This window comes from Crassostrea angulata, chromosome 9, assembly GCF_025612915.1.
Source record: "Crassostrea angulata isolate pt1a10 chromosome 9, ASM2561291v2, whole genome shotgun sequence".
Classification (NCBI taxonomy): domain Eukaryota; kingdom Metazoa; phylum Mollusca; class Bivalvia; order Ostreida; family Ostreidae; genus Magallana; species Magallana angulata.
In genome coordinates, this window is record NC_069119.1 from 33113382 (window position 1) to 33125249 (window position 11868).

At 32.5% G+C, this 11868-nt stretch overlaps 1 pseudogene; it reads right to left on the reverse strand.

Annotated features, from left to right (window-relative positions):
- LOC128162435 (multiple epidermal growth factor-like domains protein 10) overlaps positions 1-11435 on the reverse strand; it is a 143874-nt pseudogene extending 132439 nt beyond the window's left edge.
- Positions 11436-11868: the final 433 nt, after the last annotated feature.

The window sequence follows — 11868 nt, forward strand, 5'->3', positions numbered from 1 at the left end:
TTGGAGTATAAGAATGAGTTGCTCATTTTTTATACTTGATGAAACTGTATTGATTTGAACAACATGCCAGATGTTGTGATATATATTTATTAAGGTCAAGATCTAATAAATGATTTCAGAGTGTCTTTCTGGAGCTAGAACAGTTATATTTGAATTGTTGAATCCTTTTCACGTACTTAACGGCTTTATAAGAATTATATAGAAAATTACACAGTTTCTTGTCAGTCTATATCGAATAATGAGAAGGGTGATCCCAATACCTATATTCAATTTTACAGCACTTGAAAGAGGAGGTCAAGAGCTTGTTTAATGTTTTTTGAAGACACTGTGGGCATTCTTGATATATTTCATAAATAGGTAAAACTCCAAGATTTGTTAATTTTCCTTTATACTTTTTCGAAAATGACAGTATTAAACATTATATTGCATTGTGTTTACCAAATTTTTAAGCTCCGGTAAACCATAACAAACAAAGCTATTGTAAAAAATTGAAGTGAAAGCTAGAAACATCTAAAAACATCTGCTAATAATTGTGTTTACAATTGCTAAAAAATTATTATTACATTTTTTAATCTTTATAAGCATGCTTTTTGAGAAAAAAAACCCATTCACTAGTTTGTTCAGTGTACTTTTAAAGTGTTACGTTATTAATTTTTATAATGTATAATATAAATCATTCCTCAGATATTAATTAAGAAATATGTTAGAAAACTTAACTTTTGTTTTTCTTGAAATAAAACTTCTAGGTAAGTGAGAGTGAATCTGCCTTTGAATGGAAGGTTGTACAGCCACACTGTAAGTTTCGACGGCGATCGTCGTTAAATAGACCCGAACAACACTTTTATCGTGGTAAGCGAAAATGCATTACAAAGTCCCATGACAGTCCCTGCAGTGATCTATGTTAGCCTTATACATTAAAGCCCGTACATTTGATTCACAATAGCCCGTACAGTTATGTGCATAAACCCCTGGAACTGGTTTCCTAACCAGTTTAAATGATGTATATTTCTGTTCATAGGGGGCGGTTATTCGATGTACCGGAAGTAGAAGTCTAACGACAATAAAGCGCTGAGCTATGCTTAGCGCTTTAAACATGGAGAAATAAAGTTATTGCAAATTGTGTTTACAGACCTTACGAATTAGAGTATATTAACAAAATGTCAGTAAACAATAATGACTCATTCATTAGTTTTATCTTTTCTTAGTTTATTATAAAGCACGTTGAGCTTTAATTTCCACCATTATTCAACGATTTCTTTTGACTTTTTCATTAAGCTTTTCTTTTGTTTCTTTTGAAGAAAAATCTTATAACCTTTGTAAAACATGTCACTTACTCAAGTATTTTTTCTATTTTGTAATGCATAGTGTGCCGCTTATCAAAAAATTATTGAGAATAAATATCTCTCTATTTTGTAATGTATAGATTGTAGATATGTGAGCTGCTTTGTTTTACATGTGTTGCATAAATTGCTATTTTATAATGAATATCATTTCTTTCCCATTTTAGCCCAATGATGACCCAATTATCGTCAAAATTGAGAGAATGATGGGGTTTAAACAGCCTTCTTAATTTGGACTGACAAGTCTGTACACAGAAACTGGGAAAAAAAACTATTATATATATCAAATCAAAGTAATACAGATTATTTGTATTCTTTATTATTTACACCGACTCTCTTAAATGCAAAATCAAACAAAAGTAATGACTTCTTTGTTTTATATATATCTTTTATGTTCAATTTGAGGCCAAAAATTGAGTTACATAAATACGTCAGGTTTGTTAGACACGTAATGTCAATTTAATGAAATCTCAAAAGCTTTCAACTCAAACAGTTAAATGAACATTAAATCCCTTCAAAGTATTTACCACGGTTTGGCATACATAATTTCCATCACTTAATCCATTTCTGAAATGCGTCAAGTTACGTTAGTTTATGTAGACCCCAAAGGCACTGTCTGATGGCTGGGCCAAGGGCTTATCGGGATTTATAACGACGGCCAGATAACTTTTTAAATTTTGGAAAAAGGAAAGTCGCATGGAACTAGCTAGGTGTTGAGGGCATGGTGGGTGTGCCAAGACGGTAACCTTCTTCGACTTCAAAAATTGCTTCACATCCTCGGATGTATGTGATGGAGCATTGACATGCAGTAGACGAACATTCTATGCCTAAATCCTGAAACATGGCCATATTGATCATACGTCTTAGCTATTTTAATTGAACTTCTCGGTATTACAACCCATAACATTTTCGACCTTCGGCACCGGAATGTGTACGGCTATACCATCACGTGATAAGAATATGCAATAAAGAACTTTCTTTTTGCTTATTATTCTTTGGGCAACTACATGCTTGCTGTGTTTAGTTGGCCATATTTAATTACCTTTTTTTCTTACTGCTTTGATTTAGTTTGGGAATTAATTTTAGCAGTTGCATAGAGGCTAATACTAGTGTCCGTTTTTGGTCATCTATCAATGAATGCGGTATCCATCTGGCAAAAATCTTTTGTACTTTCAAAATATGCTTCAAAATGAAATGCAATAGCAATATGCAAACAGGTTTTGTAACATCACAAATCGTGTATCTGACATCAGTTTCAATTATTTCTCTGACATCAGTTTCAATTATTTCTCTCACTTTGGAGTCATTTGCATTGCCTGTTACCGTCGCAGGTCAGTCATATTTTGCTGCATCTTTGATGGTCAAAATCCTCATTACCCAATGCCGAATTTTTACACTCCTGAGAATGTTACTTTCATTTGAATCTAGATCACGTGGTTTCTTTGACTCTATCAGAATCGCATAAAAAATCGCAAGAAAATTTGCCTCGTGGTTATGGTGATTTGCATAGAATTAAGTCTATGTACTTGTAGTCGGATATAAATTTAGACTGTTATTGATTTTAATTAAATTTAATTTACATTTTCCAATGTCTTTGTCTTCGAACATTATGAGATGATCAAATACGGTCGGTCATGATCAAATCTATCCTAAACCGTTTGGTCTTCGGGCTTTACTGTATCGAACTCCCCGACCATATTTTATCACCTCATATTACTCAAAGAATGATTTCTTATTCCTTAATTCAACATTATCTATTTTAAATTGGTAAACAATGACTACAGGAATGATTGTGACAATAGAAAATGTTTTTTTTCTGCTTCCGCAACAACATGCTTAAAAGCGACCCCCTCTTAACCGCGCATAACGCATTTAATTTGATTTTCATTTATTACTGGTATTTCGCTGCAAAATATTGAAACCCAACGTCCTTTAAAAATATTTAACCCGGGGTTCAAAATATTATGGTGCAAAATATTGAATTCGAACCTCCCTTTGACTTTCGGTGCCTTTGAGAGGGGGTTAGAACTATGACAGCAAAATAATGACCCCACCTAGCGTGATTTTCAATTCCCATTGTTAAAGGGGTTTAAAATATTAAAGGTTATAATGGAATGAAAAGCAATTTAACATTTTTTTTAATGAAATTTCAATTAAGCGTTTGATTTTTCGGAGATGCCTATATATAACTTAGTATATAAATAAGCAAAACTAACTAGTCTTCGTAACGAAAAACACAGAGCGCATAGAATATTTTTTTTGCGAGGAAAACAGCAACGCTAAAACAGTTTTACATATTTAATCATTAACGTTACTTGATAAAAAAAAATAAACAAATTTAAAATTATAATTTAAAGAAAAATTATATCTATAAATAATTTTATTAATAGTGATGACACACTGTTCAAAGTTAAAAGCAAAGTCAAATTAAATCATCGGTACCATGTCCCAGCATTCCAAATCAATAAGATGGTGTAATAACAATTTCTAAATTCTTCAAAGCAAATTCTTAAACCTTGATAAAAAAAAAAAATAAACGTTATATGTTTTTACACAAAGAGCATAACATTAAAAATAGACAATACACAGAAACTTAAAACAACTTACCATTTGAATTATTTATGCGTCCATACCTTTGTTTTTTGGTCAATTTGGTAATGGTCATCCAAACATTTCTCTGGTGTTTTTCATTAAGAACTTTATTGTCAATATTTTGATTATGACGTGAAATATCATTTAAAGAGTCATATTTCCCAATGAAAGGGAAAATACTTTTATGAATACATGTAATAACATTGACTCTCTTTTCTCAAAATAGCAATGTATAAATACAGAAGGCTACACGAAGCATATAAAGTAAGTGGCCGATTTTAAAAGACAAACACTGAAACAGTATTTGAACATCACATTTCACATCAAATATTTATCATGATGCTTCTTAAAGATGAAAAGCATTAAATGCATTATTACCACGACATTTAGAAACAATATTAATCATATTGTTTTACCTCATCACTTGATTTTGTTTGTTTGATACAATATAAAGCTTAGTGCTTCTGTTTATGATATGCTTTTTTCCAATAAATAGATTATGTATGTATCATTCTTAAAACCAATCGTTACATTAAGTGATAATCTTTTAAATTAATCCCATGTATTGATAAAATAAGCATTGTAGCAGAATCACGTAACACCGTTCATATTTTGATATTAGTATACGTGTTTATAGGCATTCATTTTTAAGCAACATGCAGCTGATCTTGAAATGGCAGAATTTCATTTTTGCGTATATTGAATCAGTTTACCCACCTGTATTGCATAATTCACCTTGATAACCAGCATCACAACCAGCCAAACATGTCCCGTTGATATTAAAACACTGGTTTACGTCACGACAGTGTCCACATGTTTCATTGCAGTCATCACCATACGTACCTTTGCTACACTCTATCGAGCAATATGATTGAAAACGGATATTTGTAAGGTTTTGCAAATTTTTTAGAGTACTTTAATAAATAACCTTTTTTTCATGTATGCTTTGTGTGTCAGACTGAAAATTACAATAATTGTTAAAAAAACTGTTTTTCAAACAAACTAGATATATTTGACTGTTTCACACACAAAGATTTTTCCTCAACAAATATTACTAGATAAACGGACTAGCTGGATATGCAATATCACCTGTTTTACACAAATAACCCCGATAACCGACAGCACAACCAGCCAAACATGTCCCGTTGATATTGGAACACTGGTTTACGTCACGACAGTGTCCACATGCTTCATTGCAGCCATCACCATACGTACCTTTGTCACACTCTATTGATTAGAATGATTCAAATCAGACATTTGTAGGATTGTTAGGATAACTTTTTAAACGAAATTAAAACGCAAAAAACTGATTATCAATATTCTTTTGTCGTAAACTGTTTTACCTTTAAGAAAAACATATCAATTTGACATTAAAAATGGTATTGTTTACTCTTAAAACATAAAACCAGGGAAACGATGTCTTGTTTTAAGACATTAATTGAACTCACCGGTGATACAAAATTCTCCCTGATAACCAGCATCACACCCAGTTAAACATGTTCCGTTGATCGGAGAACATCGATCTACGTCATCACAGTGTCCACATGTTTCGTTGCATTCATGACCATACATTCCTTTGTCACAATCTAAACATTAAACCAAAATGTTTTATACCTTTGACGCAAAACAAAAAAATATGTAAAATAAATTGAGGCAAGTGTCAAAACAAAAGAAAGTCCGCAAACCAATTGTGAATGTTCATTTAGAAAAAATAGGTTTCATTTGATAGAATTTCATTTTTGATTTATTAAATCAGTTAATCCACCTGCATTGCACATTTCCCCTTGATAACCTGCATCACATCCAGTCAAACATGTCCCGTTGCTATTAGAACACTTGTCTACGTCACGACAGTGTCCACATGTTTCATTGCAGCCATCACCATACATTCCTTTGTCACACTCTATCAAATTAAATGAACATTGTAGGATTTTGCAAATTTTCCCTTATTTGGGGGGGGGACTACTTTGTAAAACGTTGTGATTTTTCTTTTTATAGTACTTTTATAGTACTTCAATTACAAATAAACCTTTGTTTTAATGCAGATTTAAACATTTTAAAATAATTATTTATTTTTTGTGTTTTACCTATAATTAAAACATCATTTACCAATCACATGTGAATGTTTATTTTTAAAACCTAAAAGGAACGAAACGATTTCTAGTAACGAGAACTTGATTGAACTCACTGGTGTTACAAAATTCTCCCAGATATCCAGCGTCACATCCATTTAAACATGTTCCATTGATCGGAGAACATCGATCTGCGTCATCACAGTGTCCACATGTTTCATTGCATTCATGACCATACATTCCTTTGTCACAATCTAAAAAGCAATAAAACATTTGTTTTACATATGAAAAATTTGAAACAAATTGATGTAAGTATCAAAAGAACAGCCGCAAACCGATTACAGTTGTTCATTCAGAACAAATAAGTTTTAATTTGCGTATATTTAATCAGTTTTCACACCTTCTTTGCACATTTCCCCTTGATAACCAGCACTGCATCCAGTTAAACATGTTCCATTGATATTAGAACACTGGTTTACATCACGACAGTGTCCACATGTTTCATTGCAGCCATCACCATACCTACCTTTGTCACACTCTATTAAATTAAATGAATATTTGTAGGATTTTGCAAATTTTCCCTTATTTGGGGGGGGGGACTACTTTGTAAAACATTGTGATTTTTCTTTTTATAGTACTTTTATAGTACTTCAATTACAAATAAAACTTTGTTTTAATGCAGATTTAAACATTTTAAAATAATTATTTATTTTTTGTGTTTTACCTATAATTAAAACATCATTTACAAATCACATGTGAATGTTTATTTTTACAACCTAAAACGAGCGAAAGATGTCTTGTAACGAGAACTTGATTGAACTCACTGGTGTTACAAAAGTACCCCAGATATCCAGCGTCACATCCATTTAAACATGTTCCGTTGATCGGAGAACATCGATCTACGTCATCACAGTGTCCACATGTTTCGTTGCATTCATGTCCATACATTCCTTTGTCACAATCTAAAAATACAACGCGAAAAAAACCCCACATATGAAACAAACTGACGAAAGTGTCATAAGAACGCCCACAAACCATCATTTCGTTCATTTTGAACCAAACGCTGTCTACCAAACGTAGATGAGAGTTATAAGACATCGAGCTATTCTATTACTATTCTCTTTTGAGAAGTGGACAGGCATAGCCTACATCCACTTCTCTTCGCAAAGCCCTCATATTTTGATTCTGGAAAACGTGTAAATGTCAGATCCAAAGACTGTTTACGCTTCGACCCATGTTTCGACTCCAGTTTCCCTGAAGTTTCGTAACAAACCTATTATTTCTACATTTTAAACATTAAGGCATCCATATACCACATAAAAATCAACACTATCCCGCTGTCAAATCATTTTCCCAACTTCTGCATTCCGGGTTTAAATTATGAGATCGCTCGCTATAGGAGGTTTAAAAAGTAGAAAATTTAGAGTCAGATAAAACGGAAAATAATGTTCTGATTGTAAACATTAGATTAAAGGTGTTTTATTATAATTTAAAGAGGTATAAAGAATGGTTTTACAATCTAAGACAAATTGACAAAATACATAAATTATATAAGTAACTTTGTTTTGCTTCGGACTAGAATGTCTCGACGTCATTGGATGAAGAGCGTCACCTGAATGCCTTGTAAATTTCTTTACACGGCAAGCGTCAAAATTTATACGGCAACGTGGCGGACGTAACGTTATTTGAGCTGATTTTTTACACAAACGGTTTTTAAGCCCCAAAATATTTAAAGTGACCCCCCTTTGCCCGTGACGTAATATTATGATCCTACAATATGGCATCCAGGTTTGCACAGACGACTGACGAGGAAGGTAAAAAAATTATAGAGAATTAAGCTATGAATTTTAATGTTATGTATTATCTTTTGTTTGTTTAATTTATCAAACTTTAGGTCCTCGACAAAACAAAACACTTATTAAGTTTGTTACTGACTGTGTACAGAAATTTGTGGGATCGGTAAAGTCCATAGAAGGCTCGGCCCCGCCTCGCCTTCTATGGACTTTACCGACCCCACACATTTCTGTACACAGTCAGTAGCAAACCTAATAAGTAATAGTGTCACATAAAACAATAAAACCCTTTAATTTAATCTCTCGTGTATGCTATGTTAATCAAAGTTCGTTTTAATGTTTAAAAACAGTTGTTAAGCAAAATTTGTCAAGATAAGAGATGCTTAAAACGGGAAGAAATACCACTTTGTGATTTTGTGTCTCAGTATTGGTTTGTACATTGCAAGATTAAGTTGACCAAGTAACGGTTTCGACATAATTGTGTTAAATAGTTTTCCAATTGAATCCGAAACACAAAGATTTGATCTGCGCTGACCTAGATAAACAATGTGATACACAAAATTTAAAGCCGGGATGTAGAAGTTGCGAACATGATATGACAGCGGGTTAGTGTTGATTTTTTTGTGATACATGGATGCAATAATGTTTAAAATGTAGAAATAGTATGTCTGTTACGAAACTTCAGGAAAACTGGAGTCGAAACATGGGTCGAAGCGTAAACCGTCTTTGGTTCCGACATTTACACGTTTTCCAGAATAAAAATATTAGGGCTTGCAAAGAGAAGTGGATGTAGGCTATGCCTGTCCACTTCTCAAAAGAGAATATTCTATTACAAGGATAATCTACTCACGTGCATATGAGAAAAAAAAGTCTTGTAACCCTTTTAATCATATACACATGGATATGTTATATTCAGGATGTACACCAGTTTTAATTGTACTATGTATTCTTACCAAAATTGCGTAACTTAAGATATATACCGATAGGTGCAAGGTATGAGTTTAGAACAATCGTCTGAAGGAATCCCTCTTTTCATCTTTTAAAAAAAATACTCCCGAGGCAATTTAATTAAAAGCAAACAATTAGAAACAAACCTATGCACGAATGCCAGAGATTTTGTTTACATTACATGTGCTTCAAATCGATACCAGGCCTTTTCATCCCTTTTCCGAAACAACAGACAAGAAAAATTCAAGTAACCTCGTATGGTTACAAAAGTGGGAAAACCGGGCATTAAACTTTTTTTAAAATCTCTTTAACAACATTCAGTCCTTGTCAGAAAACTCCTAAAACGATATGTAATCAGGGACGCGAGGCTATTTTACACTCTATATAATATCATGTACCGTTAATATAATTTCTTCACAAACAACGCAGATTTATTTGAAGTAATATACGTGTTTATAACGCTGTGTTTTAGTATGTTAGAAAACCGACCCGTAATTTGTCAGTGTGGTGATCCACATAACTTAAAAACGTGGTCAGCATGCTGGTAGAAGGCTAACGCATTCATAGACAATAGAAGGAAAAACAATTATAGACAATAATTTTTTGAGTCAATGGGCCCCGAAAGTGGTTGTACTGATCGACGTTTTGGGTGGGTTTTTTTTTCAATTTCTCTGATCAGGCTTGAATTAAAATGGTGGTCTATAGTTTTATTCACAATGGTTATTCTTTCTAACAAAAGTTTTAAAGGAATAATTTTTTTCAACGTCAAAAAAGTATTTCATTATTTAAATTTGTAAACAATTGTTTTGTCATTCATTTACCCCCCACGCTGTTGTTCTTGATTACTTTTCTCGCACTCATACGTGAATCGTTTTTAAATACGCATAGCACATTTTCATTTTTCCTTACATAAAAAATGGAATATTCAATTAATACCAATAAATAACCTTTTGCATTCATCACAGTGTTTTTAATAGAGATCATCACAGTGACAAAGTTTGGGTCGGGTTTCCAACATAGCAAAAAAGCGCTATTACTCTTTTACAAATAACGAATTAATAATCATCAAATATTAGAAGATAAACGAACGTGGCTGATGTTATATGTTTTACACAAGTCCTCCTAATAACCCACAGTACATCCAGTCAAGCATGTCCTGTTTATTTTGGAACACTAGTTTCCGTCACCACAGTGTCCGCATGTCACATTCTATAGACGAACATGAGTGTATATATATATATATATATATATATATATATATATATATATATATATATATATATATATATATATATATATATATATATATATATATGTTGTTGGTTTGCTAGTGCTTCTTATATATATATATATATATATATATATATATATATATATATATATATATATATATATATATATATATATATATATATATATATATATATATATATATATATATATATATATATATATATAAACGGGCTTTGGGATAGAGACATGGTAAAATTTCATTTAAGTCCTTTTTTAATTCTGTACATTCGGGAGAGGAAAAGATTAACAAAGGTTATTTTTATTCAATCAAGTCCAAACGTGCCTCACATCCCCATTAAAAAAAAACCCGTATTCAATATTTCTCGAACTCATAGTATTGATTCCGTGAGTTGTCTGCGCAACTAGATAGAAAACCTAGAACCAAATGGGTGGCGAGGGGATTTTAGGACCAATACCATTCATTGTTCAAGCTGAATGCATGCTTTGCCTATAAATACAATTTGTTTATCAAATTTCCGAGTTTAGCGCCAGAAATAAATTTTCCGTAAAATTAAAAACCCCGAATTAAAAAATACATCCGTAAGAACATTTCTAATGGTAAACAAGCATTTTGAGAGTATTGCATAAGCAATACACGTCCCCTATCGTTTTGTAGAAATTTGTGAAAACAATGCACTGTTATGCATAATATCATTTCTAACCGTCTCAACAGACCAACCCGATAACGAACCCGATTGTAATAATACAAAAAAAATACCTGTCGATTAAATTTACAACACAATGCTTGACACTATTTTACAGAACGTATTTGTTTGTTAGAAACAATAAAAGGAATGGTCCAAGTAATGAACGATATTATTACTGACAACATACTTTCTTAGTTTATTTGATACACACCGAGCCCGAAAACGAACCCGAACATTAAAAAATTGGAATATAAAAAATTATTTTTCTCAAAAATATGTCAACCAGACGCTACAAAAGTGTAAACTTGATCTGTAATTTGATATTTTGAAGCTGCCCAGCAAGTTTCATATCATTCGTCAAACGCATAAAGAAAAAAAAACAGTGGAAAACTGAAGTGGGACAGACAGACGGACGGACAGACAGACAGACGGACGGACGGACAGACGGACTGACAGAGGCAGAGGAAAGCTATAGTTCCCTCCGGTGAAAACCGGTAGGGGACTAATAAATCACGCACAAACGTATTCATACTAAGTATCCAACTCGAATGAGTACTACTGACTATTGCGCTGTCGCCTTCGGATAATTTGCCTACGTATCTGATATCAATTGCAATTAGTTCATTAAGTATAGTTTTAATGCACATTATTTTATATGTAACATATTTGCATTGTATTACATTGTTCACATTGTAGTCCTTTATATCCTGGTTGACATTCCAGACACGTCCCCTGTCCTATGTTGCACCGCTGACATTTATCAAATGGACAGCATTCAGGTCCATTGAAATAACCAGCTGTTTGGCATCCTATATATAAATATATTAATTCCATTGTTAATATATAAATATAAACATTGTTAATATATAAATATATTAATTCCATTGTTAATATCAAATGCATAATAAGGATTGATCAAGAATATATCGGAAACGTGCATTTTTATAGATTTAAACATACAATGATGCGCACTGAAGTGGTAAAAATGTTCGTTTGAATGGAATATTCTAAACTTTGTATCGAACGTCAATTGTTACATGAGACACGCCCATTTCTTTTATAACGAGGAAAACAGTATTCGTAACGATGCTTTCGGAACCGCTCATCTTCTAAACAACACAAACAGGGCTGCGGACCGAGATGTGGACACAAGCTGATATTTTCTCCGTATATGTTTTCCATG